Raw genomic sequence first — 26,050 nt, forward strand, 5'->3', positions numbered from 1 at the left:
TGTTACTGGTCTTCAAATGTTCATACCTGGAGACTTGGTTGCAGTGGTGTGAGTTGCTTTGCTGTGTCTGAACTTGGTCTTCATTTCTCTTGTGAATCTAGCTGGAAGCTTGCATATCAGCAAGTTATTTGGATGTGATGTCTCCCATGGTGTAACAGGTAAATTGTGAAAGCCTTTTGACATTTTATTAATTGACTATGTTGTGCTTAGGCTGAAAAGGAAGCCAACATCATTTGATTGGTTTTGTATTTGTAACTTTAACCCTGTCTCTTTTCTTCTTTTTCTCTCTTTTTGTTCTTTTTGCAGAAGAGAAGTTCAGGAAATAGAATAAAATATGTGCTTTTACGTAAAGTTTTCTTTAATCGCAAATAGGTGTCATTTTCTTTGTTTTGATTCTCTCACTAGCTCTTTTATCCAGAAGAAGATTAGGTGAGGAAATGCTTTTGCTTTTTTATTTTAAAACATTTTCTTCTCATCTTATCTTTTACTTTCTTTTTTCCTTTCTCTTCCTTCCTTCCATCTTTCAATACTGAAGGGCTAGATGCTTTGCAGTTCTTCTCATAGAGTCAGCTATAAATTTCAGGACAAACTCCACAATAAGCTACGCTTCATTCTCTTCTTCATTTTCCTGGAGTGATCTTCATTTTGTCTGAGTAATCGCTGCCTGGCTTCTCGACCTATTGTTTCTATTGTTTGAACTCCCCTGGGACAGACTCTGCTTTGATTTTCCTTGCATTGGAAGTGCAAGCTAGTCTTTGTTGCTTTTCTCTCTTTCCTCCTATTGATCTTTCTTGAGACTAGTTTTACTGAAACAATTTTCACTGAGCTGGCGCTGCACCTTTAGGTGAAGAGAAATTTATTTTTCTGGAATCAGTCTCTCAGGGAGAGATTTTTAGCATCAAAAAATTGTTGTTAAGGAAATTCTGGCTCCTTCTTGGAGGAGGTGGGGATGAATGAGGGTGGAGTTTTGGAGAGGGAAAAAGCTTCATTCTTTTTCATCCTATTACTAGGGCAGAAGCAAGCAACCTTATCTTGTGCTTCATTCACCCTAAAGGCATCAGCCAATGTCTCTTATTATAGGCCTGGTGTGGTGGGGACAGCTATGATAGAGCTCCTGTCCTCAGGGAACATATGATCTAGTGAAGATACACAGTAAATCCTTTAGCAAGCAAGCAAACAAATACAAATGGGAATATGGAAACCAAGACAGAAGCTACTGTTAGGTACTTGCCATGACACAAATACAATGAGAGGTAGGTGGTGACTGTGGGCTGCTGAAGCTATGGAAGTCTAAGACCTCTCTTTTGAGTTGAACCTCGGTGGTGAGAAGGAGGCAGTCCTGCAGAGGCAAGGGAGAGAGCTTTCAAGTAGAAGGAAGCACCATTGCAAATGCCTGAAATAGGAACAAGCCTGGCATGTTTGAGAGACAGGAACTTGAAGCTGTTCTGGAAGATAAGAGAAGCAAGTTTGTTGTAGAAAGAATCAAGGCATTCATGACAAAAAGAACTGATGCAAAGATCTTAAAGAAAAGAGACTAACAAGATTAACAGACCCTGTCTGGCTAGTGCTGAAAACTTCATGCAGCACATGATAGATGAAACTTTTTAAGCTTTCATTGGGATATAATTTATAAACCATCATCTCATTTAAAATGTTTGTTCATGTTTAAAATATACAATTCAGTGGCTTTTAGTGTAATCATATTAGAGCAACCAGCACCATAATCTTACTGTGGAATATTTTCATCATCCCAAAAAGAAACCCCATACCCATTGGCAGTTACTCCCATCCTCCCAACTCCCCCAGCCCTAGACAGCCATTCGTCCACATTCTATCTCCCTGGATTGCCTATTCTGGACATTTCATATATGTGGGATCATAAGATTGTGGTTTTTCTGACTGGTTCATAATAATGTGTTTGAGGTTCAACCATGTTGTAGCTCTATCAGTATTCTATTCCTTTTCATTGCTGAATAGTATTCTATTGTGTGGATAAATCACATTTTATTTACCCATTCATCAGTTGATGGACATTGGGCTTGTTCTCATTTTTTGGCTCTTGTGAAAAATGCTTCTGTGAACATCTGTGTGTATATCTTGGGATGGACATATGTTTTTATTTCTCTCCAGTGGATACCTAGGAATAGAATTCTGGGCTATATGGCAACACTATGTTTATTTTTTGAGGAACTGCTAGACTTTTCCAAAGTGGCTGCACCATTTTACATATACACCAGCAATGTGTGAAGGTTCTTGTTTCTTTCCACCTCTTTGCCGACATTTATTATCTGTCTTTTTTATTATAGCTATTCTAGTGGGTATAAAGTAACAACTCACTGTGGTTTTGATTTGCATTTCCCTAATGAATAATGAGACTGAGCATCTTTTCATGTACCTACTACTCATTTATATATTTTCTTTGGAGAAATGTCTATTCAAATCCTTTGCCCATTTTTAGATTGGCTCATTTCTATATGTATGTGTTTTATATATATATATATATCATTTATATATTTTCTTTGGAGAAATGTCTATTCATATTTTTTACCCATTTTTAGATTGGTTTATTTGTCATTGTATTAAGTTATAAGAGTTCTTTTATATATTCTGGATATGAGTTTCTCTTTAGATATATGATTTGCATATATTTCTCCCAGACAGTGAATTGTCTTTTCACATTCTTGATAGTGTCCTTTGAAGCACAAAATTTTAAAAAATTTCAATGATGTCCAGTGTATCAACCTTATCTTTTACTGCTTGTGCTGGGTGTCTTATCTAAGGAATTGTTGCCTAACCCAAGGTCACAAAGATTTACTACTGTCTTTTCTTTGAAGAGTTTTATATCTTAAACTTTTTTTTTTTTTTTTGAGATGGAGTCTCGCTCTGTCGCCCAGGCTGGAGTGCAGTGGCACGATCTCGGCTCACTGCAACCTCTGCCTCCTGGGTTCAAGTGATTCTCCTGCCTCAGCCTCCTGAGTAGCTGGGATTACAGGCACCTGCCACCATGCCCAGCTAATTTTTAGTGGAGATGGGGTTTCACTGTGTTGGCCAGGCTGGTCTCGAACTCCTGACCTCATAATCCACCCCCCTCAGCCTCCCAAAGTGCTGGGATTACAAGTGTGAACCATCGTGCCAGGCCTATACCTTAAACTTTTATAGCTGGGTCTATGCTATGTTTTTTCTATATGATATGAAGTACGGGTCCAATTTTATTATTTTTCATGTGGCTATCCAGTTGTCTCAGCATGATTTGTTGAAAAGACTATGCTTTTCCTATTGAATTGGCTTGGCACCTTTGAAGAAAATCAGTTGACCATAGAAGTTAGAGTTTATTTTTGGATTCTGAGGTGGGTGCATTTTTAATTGGTGCCATCTTTCTAACATGATGTGAAGCCTTCAGACAGCCAAGCTCTGGTTGCGTGGTAAAGCAGCTGATAGCTGTCAGGTGAATTTTGAATTGGAAGGCCTTCAATTACTCTGGCTATAAAATGAATTTTTGGACAAAAGCTCTGGTGTTATTTACTTATAGGACTGGAAAGAGCCTTCAGGTAATTCTCAGATCCTTAACAGGGCTCCATTTTAACCACCTTTGACAAGGCAATATCTACTCCAAAGCTCCTTTCTCTCTCTTTCTTTCTTTTCTTTTCTTTCTTTCTTTTTGTTCTTTCTTTTCTTTTCTTTCTTTCTTTTTTTTCTTTCCTTTTTCCCTTAAAACTTAATCTGGTTGAAGAGATGAAATTTTGCAATGGACACATTTAAATTAGGTGATACATACAATAATACAAATAAAATAGAATGCATTTTTATTTGAGATCACTTAATCACAAATTCAAGTGTAGTGATTTCTCAATTTAGCAAGGTTTTTGAAGTAAGCTGTAAGAAACATAGATACTGGGTATTCATCTTCCCAGGTTCATGCTTCCTCTCTCCGTGAGTCCTCTCCCTTGAGCTTTATCTGTGGGCCATCCTCATGTGGCTAGCACTCCAACTGCCTCAGCATCCCTGGACAGCCTCCTAAATTCAGGTTCCAAATGTCTTCCTGGATATTTGCATTAGGATGCCTGCAAATACCAAAGGCCCCAAACAGAAGAGTGATCTTTGACATCTTCTAAGAGGAAACAGATTATGAGTCATGTGGATTTATCCATTGCCATGGATCTGTCTCATTCACTAGCTTTCCACTCCTCTTGCCTCCACCAATTCTCCTGAGATAGTGGAGTCTCCTGACCAGTCTCTTCTCCTGTAGTCTCTTTCTCTTCCAGATAGGCTGGGTTAGTTTTATTGGAAAACCCAATCTCTAGACCCCCAAATCTTCCTTGCCGATGAAATAAAATTCAAATTTCTTAGCTTAATATTTAAGATCCTTATGTATCTGATCCTTCGTTTGCTTTACACGCCTTATCTCTAATTTTGTCAGTGTCATCTAAAGGAAAAAAAAAACCTTTTAAAGATTTAAAGTTAGTTTTATTCAGAAGCCTTACTGGGGACTGTAGACTCAGGCCTATAGCCTGGGATCAGCCATTTAAAGAGGTTCTATGAGACTGCTCCAGCACAGTATTTCAGCCCAGTGTGCTGAAGTACAGGTGGTGGAGATTCAGTACATGCGAAATCACATCAGATTTGTTCAGAAATCACATCAACGTTTGGGTGTAAGAGTACATCTGGTTATAGATTACAGAAGCATAATCACTGACCCTGTCAGACATTATCTTAAGTGTAGAGAAAGGCAAGGTCTAGGGTCATTTATCTTTTAAGGAATATAGTGACTCAAACAAGAGACCTTGGGGGCAGGAGCATGTTCTGTCTTTTATCTATCCTGTTTTGTCTTTTCAAAGCATCTTTCTGGAGAGTTGCATATCTTCACAGAGTCAGAGGCTTTGTGAAATTATTCTGGCAAGCAGAAATGAGCAAAGATTGCTTCTTAACATTTGCTACTTTCCCTCACATCAGTATATGGGTTTTCTCTTCTAACCAAACTAATCTCTTCAGTGTTTGTTCACATTTTCCCCCCTTTTCTTTCCAAGATTCAATGTAAATCCCCTTCTGCTCACTCCAGAGTGAAGTTATAGGTTCAATTCCCAAGACTTAATGGCTTAGTTACCTGGCAGAGACTCAAACCAGCAATCCACAGGCCAAATCTAACTTACAAATATGTTTTCTTTTGTCCATATAGTGTTTTATAAAAATGTTTTGGGGAGCTAAGCTATAAGGACACAAAGGCATAAGAATGATACAATGGACTTTGGGGACTTGCAGGGAGGAGTGGGAGAAGGGCGAGGGATAAAAGACCACAAATATGGTGTGATGTATACTGCTCAGTTGATGGATACACAAAAATCTCACAGATCACTAAAGAACTTACACATGTAACCAAAAACCACCTTTACCCCAATAACTTACGGAAAATAATAAAAATAAATGTTTCGAATTAGTTGGCGACAGTTAGAAACCTGATGTTTCATATTAAAAACAATAACCAGATTTCCAGCCAACTTGGGAAAAATTCAAAGCAAGACTCTTTATGCCCAACATGGCAACTACATGCAATTGCTCTATTGAACTGCTCCATGTAGCCAATGTATGTGTATGTGCACCACACTATGCATTGTATTCTAGAATGCATTGTATCTCAATCTAGAATCATCTGTAATTATTGTATTCTAGAATACATACATCTGCATGTATTGGTGTTACAGAGATGCCAAACACATAATAGTGATGGCAGCGATGGGCCGTCTGGTGTGGCTGCTGCCATCACACTGGCCACTACAGGGAGGGCACAGGGAAGGCCCCACACCTGTAGCCCGCTGCCCTAGGGGCCACCACGATGGGGCTAGGCTGCATCGCACCAGGTGAAGGGGAGCTCTGGGTCGCCCTGAGCACCAGGGCCACAGGGGGAGCTTGCAGCAACATTGCCCCTGCCCTGGATGCTGGCCCAGGCCCAGCAAGGACCTGGAGCCCCAGCCCCAGGCTGTGAGGGGGCTGGGCCAGGTGCCATGCTCTATGGAGCCAGCAGGAACCAGGGACAAGTGGGAGCCCTACCTCTTCCAAGTTGGTGGGGTGGGAGCTCCCCAGTTGCAACTGAAGCTGCCCAAGCTGTGGCTACAACCCAGGCACTCCGTGCTTCTGGGAGCTGAGAGTAATCAGGAACCCTGTTCTCCTGAGCAGGGCTGCAGCCGCCCAAGTCCTGGCTGCAGATCTGGGCCTCCTGCTTCACAATGTAGGCAGGAGCCCCCCACCCTGGTGCAGCTGCAGCTGTTCAAGCTGGGGCTGTAGATCCAGGCATCCCTGCACTCTTAGGGGGCCTCTAAGGCCCCACATGCCCTTGCAGGCTCTGAGGTGCCTATTCCAGCTGCCTGGCCTCCCCCCACTCCTGGCGCCCACTCCAATCTCTGAGTGGAGTTGGGGCCAAGCCTAGCCACTGTCACAGCCCAGTCAGGTGTGTGCACCCACAGGGCAGTGCTGACATGCCAGCCTCCTGCTGCCTTGGCCCCTCAGGACTTTGGGCATAGAGGAGCATGGGAGGGGAAGCTGAGGGGGGTTGAGGACAGCTGGGAGCTGGCCCCTTGGTGCCAGCAGCCTGGGTGCCATGGATGGTCATGGGAGGCAGACAGCCTCCTGGGCAGAAGGTGGGGGGCCCAGAAAAGCCCCATCTTCAGCCCCACCTGAAGCCTGGGAACGGAGCTGCCAGCCCTGCCTACTGGAGGGGGAACTCATGGTGCTTTTTCCTGGGCCTGCCCATGGCTGCCTATGGATGAGTCAGCACATACTTCCCCTCCTCTGAGGCCCATAAAAGCCTCAGGCTCAGCCAGAGCAGGGCAGAGGACAGAGAGGATGGAGAGATGATGAGAGGACCAGCTGCAGAGAGGAGTTATCCTCTCTGCTGATAGCTGGAGATGACTGGACAACCAGCAGCAGAGAGGCACTATCCTCTCTGCTAAGAGCTTCGGGGACCTGCAGAGAATCAGGAATACCAGCTGTAGAAAGTAGCAGCCCTCTCCAGGGACTCCTGTCTGCTGAGAGCTGAACACTTGATGGGATGACCTGCCTACAGATAGGAGCTAATCACTGCAGGTCTCCTCTGAGCTGTTCTAACACTTAATAAAGCTCCTCTTCATCTTGTTTACCCTCCTCTTGTCTGTGTACCTCAGTCTTCCTGGATGCAGGACAAGAACTGGAGCAAAGGCCACAGAGGTTTCTGGCCAGAAAATCAACACCCCAAAGATCTTGTAACAATAGCACCTGGTACAAATATATAATAGCACCTGGTAGAATTCTAGAATGCACTGTGTCTTGTAACCAGGCCTCTACCTTCCCCATCCAGCCCCTGTGGGAATCTGACCAGGCAGGCAATCTTACAGAAGCTTATGACCACTTCTTCTTTGTCTTGAACTGTTACATCATTCTTCTGTTGCTCTTCACTCCTTGTATTTGTAATCTACTAAATAAATGCACTAAGATTATTTTAACCTCCCATCCCTTGCTCAAAACATACTACGCCTTGCTCAAAAGGCTTTGAGGTAATTTTTTAAAGACCTGTGCATAAAAAAGAAGAGAAATTCAAATAAAGAAGCAAGACCAAAGACTCAGGAGAATGTAATAAATGCAGTTGCTGTGATTTTTTGTTTAAAGGGAAAAGAAAGCTAAGATGTATTTTATTTCAGGGAGAACCAAATCTGCAAGCTGAACCAACAAAAACCTCACTGAGCAGGGTTCTGGTTTCATTATTTATTTGTTGAATGTGACTGGTTTTTATTTTTAAGTGACATTTTCTTTCAAATAAAATAATTTGGGGTTTTTGATAAGGTCATCCTAATGGAAATTAAGTCTTCCATTTTATTTCTGTTGATTTTAAAAATAACTATAAGGGTCCACAGTTGGTTAACATTTATTGCTTTTTATTTTTAGAAGTTGGCAAAGAGATCCATAACTATTTTTCCACCAGCAGTTTCCAGGTTTTCTGTGTCTTCTCCTCATGAAGTTTCCCAGCATGAATTGTAGGGAAATGTCCCTTTGGTGACCATTTCCCAATATGGTCCCATATTTTCCAGTGTTTCATCATTAATATGAGGTGAGGCAGTTCTACAATCAATTTTAAGCTTTTCATTAGTCAAATCCTGAACCTTGGCATACTTTCTATCACAGACTCCAAAATATCTTCTTAAACTAAAGATTTTCAGGGGAAACCTCTGTGGGATTCTAAATCATTATAATCTTTATTATCATCAGTGTAAGCACTTCATAAGGGAAAATACAATCTTGGACTAAAGGAAAAAAGCAGCTCTTAAGATTTATTTTAAAATCCAAGAAGCTCTGGCAAAGGCCTTAGAAGCCACAGGCACTCTTCTCACCTAAAATATTTGACTGTTATTCTCACACTGACATGGGCTGGGAACATGGAGTCTTCCTTTTGACCCATGGACCTGGAAACATACATACTTAGTAACTAAGAGTACTTTTGGAACATCTGGTACCACCACTGTTGATATTTTTCTTTCAATTTACTGCCTTTTTTGAACTACAAAAAAATTTTTAGGAAGCAGCTTTACATGCCTACTCTCAAAGGAAGACTGATATTCCTAGCCTAAAATTAAACATTATTGGGATATTCAATGCAATGAAACACACCGATGTTACTCAGTTCTCTCTAGGTCCTCCTGCCTAGCTGAGTGTCTGGTCTTTCTGTACAACAGGGGATAGAATTGGTGTTAGAGAAGTACTAAATATGTAAAAGTGCAAAACACTGTCACATATTAATTCAGAGGGATTAAAAGCGAACCAAAAAAGAGTAATGGTTTATCCTGGGATGCGATGTTATTTAGGCACCCCTATGGGGGTCACCCGAGGTCATTTCAGGCAGTGGCATAAGCCCCACACTTTGACAGTCCCTGGACAAAAGATGTACTTCCTGCCCCCTCTAATATATTTTAGGAACAGTTGGTGAAAGATTTGATTCTTCAGTTAAAAGGAAATTGACATCAGTAAGCTTCTAGAAAAATCTCCACTGGTTGAAGTGTTCACATGAAACATGCTCTTTTAAGGAAGATGTTACAGCATTGCGCAGGTCAGACTACTGTCATTTTCCTGTCTCCTTCATTTTTCTCCCCAATCCCCCTCTGTCTTTTCTTCCTCCTCTCCCTTTTTCTCCTCTTTCTCAGTTCTTGTTACACATCTTCACAAAACAGTCACCTGTGGGAGTGTGGTTTTGATCATTAAGTGTGGGAGCAGACACACTTCAGAGGTCTCCAGGGCATGGCTCGTAATTCCCAACTTAGTTTACTAAGTTCTGTGATATTCTTAGTTAGGGCCACAGAGAAGCTCTCAGCAACAATGCCTGTTTAGGGTTATCTTTTAAATACTCTATCGCACTACAGCTTTTACCCCCACCCTACTCCCTACCCCTTAAAGAAAGCTAGAGTCTAAGGAATTAGATTGGAGCATTGAACTACAGGTCTGCAGGAAAACTTTTGCATGAGCAAAGCTAATGAATGTGTGCTCAGTGATTTCTGAAACCCAGGTGATGATTTTTGTCCCCAAACAGAATTTCAGCTTTTAAAAGAATTTGTGTGCTTTGTTTATTCAATTAGTTGCAGGTTTAGCATCATTTTAAAGAAGGAACTTGCATTAAAAAAAAAAAAAGATATAGTACACATTTGTGGGATTTTCTGCTTGGCTCTACCTGTGTCTCCTTCTTTTGAGAATGGCTCTGTTAAACCTTATTTCCCTGGTTGCTGTAGGAGCCACTGTTTTATACTCTAGTACCCTCTTTTCTGCTGACTGCTAGTTTATCCAGAGGTGAGTATCTGACTCCAACAAGGTCAACTGAAGCCCTTCTCTGGGATCAGATTCTTGAATGTGGGGCCCTAAAGATTGAGATTTTCTTTCTCCAGGGACTGAAGTTGTGAAAGGTGAAGCTTGAGAGTTGCCATGGCCAAGTTTTCCTCCCTATAGGAAAAGTCAGTGAGCCAGAAATTGAAGTTGACAGGCAGAAAGAGTTAAGTGTCTTGGCTGCATTTGAGCCCCTGAGTACATCCTTTCCAAGACCCTGCTTCCTCCGTGCCATTCTTACTGCCTAACTGTTATGTGAAATATCAAAATAGCCTCTCTAAATTTCCCTTTTTTCTTAGGGATTTTCATACTGGGATTCATTCATCTATAACCAAAAAACTCCTGATAGGTAACAAATGATCGTTATATGATTGAGTCTCCTTCAGTAACCAACACTATCATGAGCAAAGAAAAAATATAAGCACAGGTCAGGAAATTAGCTTATGACACCTCAGACTCTGATCCTCACAACAGCACTAATGAGGTAAGTAATAACCTGGCCCTGTTTCATAGATTAAGAACTGTGGCCCTAAGAGGTAAGGGCACACACCCGAGGTCATGTTGCTGTGTATTGTGTAATTTGGGAATGAACAGCAAGACATTTTCTTTTTCCCTCAAACATATTCTTTTGGTCTAAGCTTAAAAGCCACTTCTTCCCAAAGCCTTTAGAATTCCTGGACCACATGAATTGCTCTGTCTATAGGCTTTCCTACCATCCTCTCTTTCCCCTTTGATAGCATTTTATCCCTGGTTTAAGCAGTTGTTAAACAGTCCCTCTTCCACATCAGACAGTAGTCTCTGTGAAGGCAGGAACCCTGTCTATCTTGTTCACTCTTGCTCCTCATGTGGCATGTGCTTAATATACCTAAATGGTGACTGAATGGATGAATAATAGCACACAAGATCGGCAGCAACGTTCCAGTGTTTAAAGCAATCAAGGTATTGGAATATATCTTCTAATTGTAATTCTTTGGTTTTTGCAGTGTTCAACATTTGCTGTTGTAATCATATATGTAGCATTTAGACTTGTAGCTTTGGTGGCAGAAATGCTCATAGATGAAGTATGGGAACTCCACTGTTTCCCTGGCTTTCCTTCCTTTGGGCTGGAGCTTTTAATAAACTGCCAGTCACAGAACCATCCCCAATTCCCCAGAGAACACACACTAGAACAATGAGACAAAGAACTGAGCAGCAACACTCAGGAACTTGACTCAAGGTCATCGGATGGTAGTTTTGGAATGACCATTTGTAACTTCATGCTGCTGAGTTTCCCCAGATATTCCCTGGTTCCTGCTGTACCAGTGTTGTATTGTTCACTCTGCCTTTAATTCTGGGAGCTATCTAAAGCCTTTCCAATACATTTCTTTCTTCCTTTCTTTCTTATTAACTTTGGTTTGCTAAAACAGGTTTCTGTCACATGTGTTCAAGATTCTGTAGCAATACATGAGCTAAGACCAGGCTGAAGATGAGAAAACAGAGGAGAACAAGTAATTCAGACCATTGCATAAATCACTGATGGGCTTTACCATCCCTTGGGCATTTGCAGTTTAGAAGAGAACTTGGATGACAGTAGGGCATCTCTAATTTTTGAATTGTGTAGGGAAGCTTGGAAAAGAGGGAGAAGAAAAGTTAAGTGGCAGGATGGGAGAAGGCTGGGATGGGAGAAGCCTGGGCAGCCTAAGTGCAAACCCTTGAAAGATCAATAACATTTGTTAGAGGAGGGACTAGTAGAAGCAGCCTTCTCTTGTTGGATTTACTGGGTTTTCTCCTTATTGACTAAACCTTGTGTGGGGTCACTTCTTCAACCCCTTGCCCAAAGCTACTTTGCTTTTCACCTAAATTTTTATGTCATATTCAGCAGTGACAGATTTTCATAAATTATATTAGTTGTATTAAACTCATTATTAAAAAACACTGTGAATGCCCACGTGGATGGATTATAAGCCACCAGTTAAATCTTCAATGGACACAAAAACCTAAGGATTTTGGGAAAAGTATATATACTCGGATAATTAAAAGAGATCGATATGGCTGGAGAGGTAAATTAGGGTCAAATGCAAGATGGCTATATGAAAACCATATGAGGTATGGGGTTTGTGGGAGATAATCAAATCTCCAAGTTCAGAATGGGGAGTGAGATGGAGATTCAGATACGTGCTGCATTGCCAATGAAGCCAAATTGTAGAATGCAGTTTAGACTGAAAATTGAAATGGCCTTTATTATATTCTAACCCTGTAACTGGACTTTGGAGCCTAAACTTGGGAAGAGTTGACTTGGTAGAATGGACAGAGCCACCAGTTGGATAGAAGATAGCACCTGACCTCACCCTTGTCAAGCCCAAGAATACATACGTGCTTGCTGGAGGTATGGAGTATAGGAAGAGAGAAGGCCAAAGAAAGCAGAGGCCAATAATTGGTCTTCTGCCATCCTTGTCAGATAAATTACTCCTGGAAAGAAGGGCTAAAGGTTTTCCTCCAACCTTCATTCCTTTGGGGAACATCTTTTCTCTTCAATTTACAATCATAAGGAGTGGGATTAATGAGCATAACCCCCTATATGGAAGTGAGATCTTAAATTTCTCTTCTTTAGAAATAATACCCAGAAGGAATTAGTCAAAAATAAGATTCCACCCCACAAGCCAAAAAAAAAAAAAAAAAAAAGAAAGACTCACTTGAAGGCTTGGACGTGCTACTACAGCCATTGGTATGGATAAAGCTTCTGGTCCTTTGGAGCTCTCTACTCACAATATGCCCAATATGGTAATACTTGAACATTTGACCCATGGCAAGTCCCCATGGGATGTCCTCTTAACACTGGACTGGTGGCAACCCTCTTCCATGTCCCCTCTCTGCAGCAGAGAGCTTTCTTCTTTCACTTATTAAACTTTTGCTCCAACTTCACTCTTGGTGTCCACACTCCTTAACTTTCTTGGTAGTGAAACAGAGAACTTCCGGGTGGTATCTCGGGCTGCTGGCTATGAGAGACTGCTACATTGTGGTGCATTGGCAAAACTGTAACATTTTCGTGCATTGGCCAGAAGTGGAAACATCCGAAGGGCATCAGTTTTGAATGTCAAGGAATCCAAAGCTTTGAAAGAACAGTTGTAGTTGCTGATCTTCCGTTTGGCCTTTTTAGTGATCAATTATTGGCCGTGTTAGTGAAGAGGCACTTCCAAGATATTAAGAATGAGGGTGGAGATGTTGAAGATGTGATACATCCAACAAGAATCCCAGGGAGTTGCATCTGTAATATGCAAAGAAAAAAAAGTTGCAGAGAATGTCATCAGACGTAAGAAATACCGGCTAACAAGGAAGGCTGAACATGCTGAACTCACAGTCTCTCATTTTAGTGACAAGATCTTCAGCTCTGAAAATGCTATCCTTGATCTTTCTGTTTTTGGAAGTGAAGTTACTCTAGAAATTCTGGTAATGAACCTGAAAAAGAAATTCCCAACTTTAAGCTTTAGTCCTTTGGAAGCCAGTGGAAGACTCTCCATGGAAGGATCATTTCTAGCTGTCAAAGAGGCTCAAATAATCTTTGCAAGTAAAAGCAAGTTCTCTTTTATATATAAAAAAAAAAGGACAAATTTTACCAGTGAGGGGAGAAAGTAGAATAAGTAGAGCCCCCAAAGGAATCTACAGAGAAGCAATAACTCTTTGGAGTCAGTCGGGACCTTAGTACCTGAGACTACTAGAAGTGGAGAAATACTTCTGCTCAACACAGATGTTTTTCTTTACCTGAAACAGAAATGTGGATTTTTTGAAAGCACACTGAACAAATTCCATATTCTGAGTCAGAAGAGAGTGGATGATGAAATGACAATTTGTCTAAAAAGTACTCAAGCTGGTTCTCAACCAAACAATCCAAATCATGTAAAGGAGCTCATTGAAGAATGGTCACATGCTCTTCACTTAGAGCTTAGAAAAGAGCCATTTATTTTTGGGGGGAAAAAAAGGAAAATAGAGAGAAAATCATTAAATGGGCATATGAACAATTAAGTTTGAGATATCTCGGAGTCCTAATTAACCTTTATAGGACACACATTGACATTATAGGATCTTCTTGTGACACTTACTTATTTTTAAAAGGGGTCATGAAATTCATAGGGCAAAAGGTTAGTTAATAAAATCTCAGCAATATAGTGATAAAGGCTGCATTCTCTTGCTGAGCAGTGACCATTGCCATGAGTGAGGCTAGCTTTACACACCTTATCTCATTAATCCTTATGATCACCCTTCATGGTCAGTGTTTACTATCCTCATGTTATAGTGGAAGAAACTAACATTTGGAGAAGTTAAAACGCTTTTTTGAAGTTATCCAGTTGACAAGGAATGAGGCTGGGACTTAGCCCAGTCTATTTGATTACAAAGATATTATCTAAGGAATAAAACTTTGAAAAAAAACTCACCAAACCCCTTGAAAGAATCTTACCTTCTCTGTAACTTCAAATGATTAGAAAAAAAGTAGCCTTAAGATATGAGAAGTTTGGAAGATGGCTATTATGCCATGGGCAATTTCTTAACATTTACAGTTTGTGTTTACTGCGTGTAGAATTAGAGTGTTGGCAAAAATCACTCAGGAAACTACCTAGATGGACAGTATTTCTGATGCAGGTAATCATTATTTGACTAAATTCTATTATTTCAAGCCTGCTGGCCATGTGGGATGGTATCACTACTACTTATTTAGCCTAAGTGCTTACATAAAATGTTGATTCTCTTGTTATAATTGTGCAAATTGATCATATGAATTGGGTAGTTCTTGTCATGCCCAACTAAAACAGAGTCGAAAAGCTAGGGGGAAAAAGTACTTAGGACACATAACATTGTCCCAGGAATGTAGTTCTCTTTGAGCCTGGTTACTGAAACTGCTTGCTGTAGCCTGAGACCAGTTTTGTCTACAGCTGCTGAGATAACTTGTTGCAACTCTAGGACTAATTTACCTGTGGCCATTGCCCACCAATTGGAGCTTACCAGCTCCCCAGAGCTTTACCAATACCAATTAACTTTCTCTTAAGACCACAAGTAACATTCTTCTTTTTAAATAAAACCCTCAACCTTCTCTTTGTTCTTTGGACATACCAAAGACCACCTAGAATTGAAATTATTTCTTCTCAAATAAAGCATTAAATTTAAAAAAAATGGACTGGTAATTTGAAGTAGAACTTGCAAAATGGTGTTTTACTATACAAAATACTTCTCCAAGGAATAGAGTCATTTGGAATGAAAAGACAAACCAAACGTTTTAGTATCTCCTTCCAAACTCATCATGAGTATGCTTTAAAAAGAAGTACACATCTTGGCAAAACAAAAGCTTTCCCTATTAATGTAAATATGATTTCCATAATGGACTGCACTGTGGTGCCTTCTCAATGTAATTGCAAGAAACCTCTTTGGCTGCACTGTGAAATCTTATTTACCACCATAAATAATAAACTTGTTTTGTGCAAAAGTAATCTCTTTGGAGAGTACTGATTCGAAATATTCCCATCATCTTGGAGTCTCTAATGTGTTTTGCATCTGGGTGTCTTGGGGTATATTTCAACAAACCTCTGAACTAGATTTTCTGATTCTGTCCCACAGGGAACTGTGCTATACTGCTGTTAATCTGAAACATTCGCTGCAACACAGCAATTTGGTGAAATTATAATTGAAACAAGGTACTTGACCCTGAGGGGACCATGGAGAAAGGGATTTGCTTTGGTGGCTTCTCATGCATCATTTAAAACTTGCTGCCGCTAAATCAAAGTCTCTCTTGTATCTTAACTATACAAAACCTTTATCAACAGCCATTTCATCTGGGCTGTAGAATACTGTGCTCTTAGAGCTATCATTTTTCTCTATTTGTCTGTCTTTATTTTTTCATAAATTGAATTACTGTGATTAATAATAATCTTGTGGAGTAGGGGCTTGCTATGGGATTCTGGTGACCAGTGAGCAAAATATAATTAAACCACTGTCATGCAGTTTAACTGAGGAAAAGAGATTTGAAATCAAGGAAAATCAATGAAGTTCAGTTATTTCACATACACAAGGTAATAAACTGGGCCAACAAGGTATTGCTGATTGCTGAGATCCTTCTGGGATTCACCTAAAAAGAAGAGATGAAAGGGATGCGCAGTTTTACTTATATCTAAGTAAATACGTTCTGCTAAATCATATGGGGAGGCACTTAAGAACATTTCTTTTAAATTTTGCTTACATTTCTAAGTTGTTTTAATTAAAGAGTCAGTTGAACCAAATCAAATTAACCCTCTCTGCTTCTTCTCTAGCTGAGACTTCCTATACTGCATTCTGATGATGCCTTATGAGCATCGTAGCTATGTTCCAATATTTATTTCTACCTTTTTCTTGTAGTAATAGAACCAGCAAATGGCCACCCAGAATAACAACTACATCCCCGAGCCTCCCTTGCAATTGGTTGCAGCCATGTCACTAAGTGAGATGTGTGAGATTAATTTATGGGTTTTATTTTTAAAGGGATTTGGTGTCTGCACGGCTCTTTCTTCTTCCCAGTGGCCAGAATGTGTATGTGCGGGTAGGAGTCGGAACAGCTGGCTGAGATAAGAAGAGGGAAGCTGGATGCTAAGGATGGCAGACAAAACTGTGCCCTGATGATGGTAGAGCTGCCTTAACCTGCCCAGGAACACCTCTGCAAACTCTTAACATGAGAAAGAAATCAACTTCTGTCTGATTGAAGTCACTGTATTTTAGGGTATCTTTGTTACATCATCCCAGTATATGAGTCCTTACTCAGCTTTTGAAACTCAGACTATACAGGCCACAGGTCTGTATTGATGGCAAAGTTGGTTATTTTCAGCAGCAATTAACAGATACCTGGACTCAAACAGATTTACACAATGAAGCCGATTTTTAACTCTCAGAACAGCAAGTCCAGAGGTGGAGCAGTCCCTTGGCTTGCTTGATTCAGTCGCTCAATAATATTATTAAGGTCTCAGCTTCATTCCCCCATCCTCTGTCATCTTTGGTAATAGCTTCATCTTCAGTCTAGTAGCAAATATAGCTGCTCCAGTTCCGAGCATCACATCCAGACAGGATAGCAGTCAAAGGAAAAAGAGAGACAATTTTTTGTGGCTGCTCCTTAAGAGCAGAAAATTGTCCCTAAGTATCTCCCTTCCCCAGTAGTGTCCCTTTCATGTTTCAACGCCCAATATTTATTGCATTCCTGACCCTGTTACTGACCAGGGGAATGAAGTTACCCCTAGCCAAACAGGTCCATCTCTGGGATTTGAATACAAACAGGTCCATATCTCTGGCTGCATGAGAGAGCTTAAGAAATAAACATCACTGGGTGGAATAATTGGGAAATGAGTGATGGGTAGGCCACCAACAGTGTCTACTACACAAGAAAACACTATAAAAGGATCTGAAAAATATAAATGAAAAGGGAAAAAGGAAATAAGTGGGAGGGACGTAGTCCAAACAAGACTGTTCATGAATTGATGATTGTTGGAGTTCATGAGGATTCATGATACTTTTTTTTCTCTGCTTTTGCATATATCTGAAATGACCTATAATTTAAAAAAAATAAAACTTTAAATAAAAGAAATAACCCAAGCAAAGCAACAGAATAAAAGGTAGCAGGAAAAATTTGATCTGTTTTCATGTTTCAAGTGATAGCTAACATTTATTGCACGTTTGCTCTTTGTCAAAAACTCTGTTAATCAGTTCAGAATGGCTTACACCAACAGAAGAATTTATTTGCTGGTGTGACTAAAACTTTTCAGGGTAGCTTCAGGCCCAGGTGAGCGTATCCCTTGGTTCTGCGTTTTTCCACATTGGTCAACAGTTCCTGGCTGACTCCTACTCCTTCAGTGTCCAAAAGGAAAGAGCACCCTCCTTTTTAGTATTCGCAGCAGAAAGTCCCCTGCTAGGATCCCATTTACCTAGCATGGATTCTGTACCCATACCTAAACCAGTCATGATCAGGAGAATGTGGTGCTTGGACAGACTAGTCGTATTCTTCTTCTGGAGTTGGGAGATATATATTAGGATTGAGAAGAGCTGAGACAATATGGTTGTGATTATGTCATTTATTTCTCACAAAGAACCCTAGGCACATTCTTTTATTAACCCATCTTATAGATTTAAAAATGGAGGCTTGACAAGGTGAGGTGACTTGCTCACAGTCATGTAGCTGGTAATGGGAGAGCCAGGATTGAAACATGGGAAGCTTGATTTGGGGAACCACAGGTTTCACTGCCTACAGTGAGTGAAACAATTTTTTTTGAACCTAGGTCTCTACTGGCTGTGAATCTCTAGCCAATTCACAAACAGTGAGGTGCCACTCTAGAAGACTGTGTGATGTAGTAGTTGTGAGCGTGGATTTTAAGAGGCAGATGGATTTGGGTCCAAATCATGTGAGTTGCCACTCAGATGCTAGCTCTCTTAATAAGTCACAAGTGCCTCTTGGTGAAGTATTTCTTAGCTTTATTAGCTTTTTTCCAGAGATGGGGAAGTTGAGCTCAGAGAAGCAAAGTGAGGTGTCAAATTGCAGACCCAGAGAGTACATCCACTTCTCGTTGGCTCCAAAGCCCATGCTCTTTCCATCTCACCAGTGCCTTAGAAAACACAGTGGGACCTCTGCGGGAGAGAGATGGGGACAAATAAGCATGTTCCGGCTTTCTAACTTTTGCTTTGCCCAGGAGACAGGGATTCTACTTAAGGTTTTATTTTTTAAAAGACTTCTAGCTGGGCACAGTGGCTTACACCTGTAATCCCAGCACTTTGGGAAGAGAAGGTGGGTAGATGGCTTGAGCCCAGGAGTTCAAGATCAGCCTGGGATCAGCCTGGGCAACATGTGAGACCCTGACTCTACAAAAAAATAAAAATAAAAAATTAGCTGGGTGTGGTGGTGCATGCCTATAGTCCCAGCTACTCAGGAGCCTAAGATGGTAGGATCAGTGAACCCAGGAGGTCAAGGCTATAGTGAGCCATGACTGAACCACTGCACTCCAGCCTGGGTGACAGAGTGATCCTGTCTCAAAAAAAAAAAGCTTTTTGCTTTTCTGTTTGTTGGTTTTAACTTTGTGTTTTGAGAAAATACAAACATAAACAAAGGCAAAATATATGATTACCATTCCTGTATCCAGCATGCAGGTTTCAACAATTATCAACTCATGGCCAACTGTGCCATATCAGTACCCCATTTCTCCCCTCCTTATTGTTTTGAAGCACATCTCAGATATCGTATTATTTTTCTGAAAATATTTCAGTGTGTATCCTCAAAAGATAAGGAGTGTTTTTCCACAAAAACAATCTCATACCTTTAACATTTAAGAATAATCCAGTTTCTAATTAAACTAAAGAGCTTCTGCACAGCAAAAGAAACTATCATCAGAGTGAACAGGCCACCTACAGAATGGGAAAAAAAATTTACAATCTACCCATCTGACAAAGGGCTAATTTCCAGAATCTACAAAGAACTTAAATAAATTTACAAGAAAAAAACAAACAACCCCATCAAAAAGTGGGCAAAGGATATGAACAGACACTTCTCAAAAGAAGACATTTATGCAGCCAACAGACACATGAAAGAATGCTCATCGTCACTGGTCATCAGAGAAATGCAAATCAAAACCACAATGAGATGCCAGTTAGAATGGTGATCATTAAAAAGTCAGGAAACAACAGATGCTGGAGAGGATGTGGAGAAATAAGAAGGCTTTTACACTGTTGGTGGGAATGCACCTGTCCTTTGCAGGGACATGGATGAAGCTGGAAATGATCATTCTCAGCAAACTATCACAAGGACAGAAAACCAAACACCGCATGTTCTCACTCATAGGTGGGAATTGAACAATGAGAACACATGGACATAGGGTGGGGAACATCACACACCAGGGCCTGTCGGGGGGTGGGCGGCTGGGGGAAGGATAGCATTAGGAGAAATACCTAATGTAAATGACGAGTCGATGGGTTCAGCAAGCCAACATGGCACATGTATACATATGTAACAAACCTGCACATTGTGCACATGTACCCTAGAACTTGAAGTATAATAATAATTTTAAAAAAAAAGAATAATCCAGTCAATGCTAACCTAAATGTCTCACGGAATTCTGTATTTTCTGAGGGTTTTTTGTTGTTGCTGTTGTTGTTGTTGTTTTGAGACGGAGTCTCTCTCTGTCACCCAGGCTAGAGTGCAGTGGTGCAGTCTCAGCTCACTGCAACCTGAGCCTCCCGGGTTCATGCCATTCTCCTGCCTCAGCCTCCCGAGTAGCTGGGACTACAGGTGCCTGCCACCGCACCCGGCTAATTTTTTGCATTTTTAGTAGAGACGGGACTTCACCGTGTTAGCCAGGATGGTCTCGATCTCCTGACCTCATGATCTGCCTGCCTTGGCCTCTCAAAGTGCTGGGATTACAGGTGTGATCCCACGCCTAGCTGAAGATTGTTTTTGACTTAAGGTCCAAATAACATCAGCTTTTGGGGATTGGTTGATATGTCTATAAAGCCTCTTTTAGTATGTAAGTTTTCCCTCCATCTCTTTGTTATTTCCCCTTGCAGTTTAGACATTGAAGAAAATTGGTTATTTGACCTGCAGAGTTTCTCACAGTCTGGATTTTGCTAATTTCATTGCCATGTTGTAATTCAGTGTTCTGTTTGATGCTTGTTGGTAGTTGGTCCGAGATAGTTGTTAAGATTCAGGTTCAATTTTGTTTTCTCAAGACTGATTTATTGACGGTGTGTTGTTCCCTTAGGAGCCCCATTGCATCAGGTGATCACTCTGGGATATTGGCAATCAGTGATGGATCCATTAATTCATTAAGGGCTGCAAAATAGTGATATTCTAATTCTGTCAGTTTTTTCCTCCTGTCCTAGAAGGACCACTTCTATAAGAAAGGGGTCTCCACATTTAAAACATTTGCAAACCATTGCATACTGAATATTACATGGTCTTTACTTAATCTGTAGTCCCAGTTTCATGTTTTAGAGAAAAGAAAAAAGAAAAACACCATTTCCAGGCCTTATCTGCCTTAGAAATCGTATATAGGTGACAGTTTACTTTCTGACCTGCAGACAGTCTACGGGTAAGGACGCTGATAATGTTATGTTATCCTACTGCACTCACTTGCCAAGCTAGCATATTTTCAAGGTACTCTCTAAATGGTCAAAAAATACCTCTGTCCTGTTACCAGAAAACCTCCTGGCCAACATACCCTTCCCATTTCTGACAGAATAGGTATTAATGGGCAAAAAAAAAGTTACCAGCATGTATTTTAAATTACTATAAGCAAAAGTTTAATACAAATTATTTGATTATTTATTCAGAAAGTCAGCCTTATTTGCTGCTATAACCTCAGAATTGAGAGCAGCAGAGTCTGCACATGGTAGTTGCCCCATAAATATGTTTGAGTGGGTACATGAGTTAAGTAAAGGGTGTAGTGTACTTTTCCAAATGAATCAAGGTGAGGCTTCACTTATTCACAGTTTACTCCCTCTTGCTTCCAGGGTAGTGTTTCAGCAACCTGCCTGCTGTGGGAATAAGTGATCAATCATCTTCTGTGATACCCAATAATCTTTCTACTGGGTGGATCTCTAATAGAGAGCCTTTCAAAGCTGTACTCAGGAGATGAGGCAGTCATTTCTTTGTACAGAGAGAGCCCTCCTTTTGCAAATTTTCTAGTCCCTTTAGCTTTATGCATCATGAGCCAAAGTTTGCTTATGGATTTCCTTAGAGTCACGGTTACTAATAGTTAGGGAGTTTCTCTTCAGATAACTTATATGTAGAGTATTTTATGAAAGAGCATACGACTTGGAGTCAGATGCAGTCTGGCTCAGATCCCAACCCTGCCTCTATTCCATTGTGTCATCTCAAGTCACTACTCAGCCTAACTGGAGCCTTAGTTTCCTACTCTATAAGCCAAAGATAATAGCTATCCTAAAGTCTTATTATGAAGATAAAAAATTAGGATCTATAATGCACTGAGGTCATTGCTTTGAATATCACTCATTAAATGAAAATATTTTGATCATGAACTTTAAATACCAATATTTGTAATTATTTTGGTCTACCCTGGAAGTGGTATATGGTATATGTACTTCAATGGACCAGAATTATGAGAAAAACTCAAAATATACCAAGTTAGAGGTAAGTCCTCACCCAGGTTCCCTGGAAAACAGATCCGCCAGGCAAAACTGTATGTGTTAGATTCTACGATTGTCATTTATATGATATTCTAGGACAGGTAAAGCTTGATGCTGAAATAAATCAGAACAGTGGTTGCCTAGGAATGTGAGAAGAGTGGATTGACTGGTGAGAGGCCTAAGGAAACTTCCTGGGCTGATGGTTGCTCTAGATCCGGATGCAAGGGTGGGTCACATAGGTGTAGGCATTTGTCAAAACTTACTGCATGCAGATTATGTTCCATTACAAAATGAAAGCTTGGGTACTAGCACTTTATTGGGGAGTGCAATCCCAGGGAAGCAGGTGTGAGTGTGAATAAGAAGGAGTGAGCAGGGAGGGCAAGGGGGGTGAATACAAGGAAGTGCATCATAGATGAGAAAGCTGGCTTTGTGACAAGCTGACTACACGGTCTTCCAGGGGTGTCTTGGGAGAAGCCATATGAAATTATTATGCTTCTGAGCAGTGCAGGGGGAGAGAGGAAGAAGAGTTCATTGGTCATTTCCCTGAGCGGCCAGGAGGAATCGCCTGCCACATGTACCTCAGTTGGTGACTGTGGCAGAGGCCTTGGCTACCTGGCTGTACAGCAAGCCATTGCCAGGGCCTCTCAGGCCAGAAACAAGGCCAGTGCACAGATATTGGGTGATGCACAAGTGACTCAGGTATAGGCACAGGGAGTTCTATGCATGGTTAAGGGTAAGCTCTGCAGAGCCAGAATGCATGAGTCAAGATCCTGTCTCCACCACTCACCAATTATGTAGCTTTGGGCAAGTGACTTAACCTTAGCAAGCTTCAGTCTCCCTGTAACTGTGCTGTTAGTGGCCCTGGACCTACCCCAGAAGTTGTCTTCAGACAGTTCTCATGCACCCTGACAAAGCTGTTTGTGTCTTTTACCTGAGGGCTTTCTCTAGCCATAGAAGTGAACTGCTTCTTGCTATGGGACAGGCCAGACATCAGGAAAAGAGAGGGAACATTTCCAGGAGTGACCCTCAACCAGTGAGGAGTAAAACTGCAGGATAAAACTGCAGCCTCCTAGCCCCTCCATGGGAACATTCTGAGGCATGCTCACACAGTCTCTCAGACAGTTCCCGGCAAGACTGAGTTCTGGTTACTTGCAGCTCTGGTTACTGTTCACGAAGGCACCATGTTTTGGCAACCTTCCCTTCCCTGACTCCATTCCTCACTTCCCTACCTATGCTTCCTGGTAATATTTCCCAGAAAAAATCCTCGTCCCTGACTCCTTGTCTCAGGGTCTGCTTTTTGAAAGACCCAACCTCAGGACATCACCCGTAAGCAAAATATTGTGAGGATTCATTGGGATAATATACAGAAGGCCCCCAGAGCAGGCCTGCCTCTTACCAAGTATAAAATAAATGGAGCAATCCTTTTGGCTATTTCACCTACAGGAAGGATGCCATGTTATTTATCATCCAAACGGGACACTTTTGAGAGGAAAAGGTGGCACTCTGTTAATTACTCAGAGACAACAGGTAAGAACTGGGGCCGTCCTGGAAAAATCCAGGATATATTGTCACCTGACAGTCATGATTTCGTAGAAAAGAAGTTCTCTATACAACGGAAATTCTAGCCTAGGCCAAATATTATAAACACCCCTTAACTGTTTCATAATTTCACTCTTTGTTTTAAGAGTCCATATCCTCCAGGACGGAGTGCAGTGATGCAATCACAACTCACTGTGGCCTCAAACTCCTGGGCTCAAGTGATTCTCCCACCTTGCTGCTCGAGTGGGTGGGACTATAGGTGTGCGTCACCATGCCTGGATAATTTTTATTTATTTTAGAGATGAGGGTCTCACTATGTTGCCCAGCCTGGTTAATTTTTATTTATTGAGTTATTTATTTTAGAGATTGGGGGGGGGGGGTCTCACTATGTTTCCCAGGATGGTCTCGAACTCCCAGCTTCAAGCAATCCTCCCACCTCGGCCTTCCAAAGTGCTGGGATTACAGGCCTGAGCCACCAGGCCTCACCAATTTCACATTTTTATGTGTTATTGTTTCTTAAAGTGGAGGTGTGTACTGTGCTGCTTTATTGCCTGAAAGAGATAATATTAAACCTCAAATTTGCAACTTAATAATGAAAATGTCATTTACAAAGAACTGACAGGGGATATCACACACAGAGAGAGGTGCTTTAGATCTAAACACAATGGAAAGAACTATTCAAACTTTTCCTAGTAGAGCAGCAAATTGAATTTTGAGAGACCAAAAACTTCAGATGTAGAAAACTAATATCCAAATGTGATGCATTTGAAAGAATATGAGAATTATTGTCTAGATAGTGTTGACCAAGAATAGCCATTTCTCATGATGAAAATAAGAAATGTAGAATCTCAGCTCCAATTAGAGCTGGAAGGAGCCTTATAGATCACGTAATCTGGTGGTTCACAAATATCTTTGCTCCTGAAGTCACTTAGAGGAGCTTTTGTAAATATGCAGAGAACTGGCCCTTATGCCAGGAGGCCACAGATGACCTAGAGGAGGGCTCAGGAAGCTGTGTCCTGTGGGCAACCTGGTCAAATCCAGACACACCCATTTGTTTCCATATTGTCTATGGTTGCTTTGGTTACGTAATGGCAGAGTCAAGTCTGAGTAGTTGTGACAGAGATCATATAGCCTGCAAAACCTGGAATATCTGGCACTTTATATTAAAAATTTGCCTCCCGCTAGCCAAAAACAAACTATATTTTAAAGCGCTTTCCAGAAGATTCTGGTGTGCAACCAGTTTGGGAATTACTGATGACAATTTGTGTCCTCCATTTACAAATACAGTAATCCAAGAGCCCCAAAGAGTGAAGTGACTTGCCCAGCCTTGCTAAGCCGAGACAAGACTGAGGAACATCTCACTTTTTAAACCTCATCTTCCTACCACATCACCCTGTCTCTCTAAAGATGCTACTACCTTCTGTTAAAAATCAGCCTCTTCACTTGACCATTGTGGGGCTCAGCAGACAGCAGTCAGTTCTCTGGCCAACAACATTTGATGATGAATAATACAGTGAATTGGCTTGTCATCTGGCATCGTAACTTTCACGCATGCCAGAACGCCTTCCCTTTGTCACGGGCACCATCTGGGTATAAAACCATGTGGAATTTCCAACAAATGGCATTTGATAGACATGTGTGATGGAAATCTCTGAAGCGAAAGGCTGTGGGGAATGAGAGGGGTTGTGCGTGCTGACAGAGAATCATTTATTCCTTGGTTCATTCATTCAACAAACATTTACTAGTGCCTTACTATAAACCAAGCACAACGCCAGGCACTGGGCATTTAGTCTGTCTCTTCATGTATCCTATAATTTGATGGAGGTAAACAATAAATAAAAATAAATAATGGATAACTAATTAAATAGATAAGTAGATAGAGACACCTACAGTTGCTGTGAGTTTGTTACAGACAAGCACAATTCAATATGGAACACAAAAGAGGTAACAATTACCAAGTGCCTGTTATGCTCCTGGTAGCCTTTTGACATGTTATGTATGTACTGACTAATTTAATGCCCACAACAGTCCTGTGGAGGTACATGCTATTAATACTTTAACTCTCATTTTACAGATGGGAAAACTGAGGCACGGATTGGTTCATTGTTTTGCCCAAGGTCACATGGCTAATGGTGAAGCCAAGATTTCAATCTATGCAGTCTGGTTCCAGAGTTTTTAATCAGTGTGTTTTATGCCCCTGATAGAAGGATGCCAATCTAAGAAAGCACCATTAAAGCTGTTCTGGTATCTTTCACAAGTGCGTAGCACATACAGGCATTTTATAAATATGTAATGAATGTATGAGTGGATTAAGGTATACATATATCTATATATTCTTAAAAATTATATGTAGCATAAAATGAGCTGTAGTGAGTCCCGCATTATCCATCCTCATTTTTTTCCTTTCTGAGTATTTGAGCTATTACCAGCTATTTCAGCCAAAGCACTGCTGCACTTTAATAAGAAAGGTGAAATGCAATAATTAGACAGAGCTCATTAAATCAGTTCAATGATTCTGAAGTAGGAACCAGAGAACCATAATTTACTGAAATGTTTGAAGTATTAGTATGCA

General features: G+C 40.9%; 1 protein-coding gene and 1 pseudogene across 1 annotated transcript in view; both read left to right on the top strand.

The window, feature by feature from the left end:
* The window catches only part of FRMD4B (FERM domain containing 4B), a 372,375-nt gene that overhangs the window by 52,424 nt on the left and 293,901 nt on the right, over positions 1 to 26,050 (top strand). The window lies entirely within an intron of this gene.
* Positions 5,828 to 13,952, top strand: LOC129032879 (RNA-binding protein 43-like; annotated as a pseudogene).

The sequence above is a fragment of the Pongo pygmaeus genome, chromosome 2, assembly GCF_028885625.2.
Source record: "Pongo pygmaeus isolate AG05252 chromosome 2, NHGRI_mPonPyg2-v2.0_pri, whole genome shotgun sequence".
In the NCBI taxonomy this organism is placed as follows: Eukaryota; Metazoa; Chordata; class Mammalia; order Primates; family Hominidae; genus Pongo; species Pongo pygmaeus.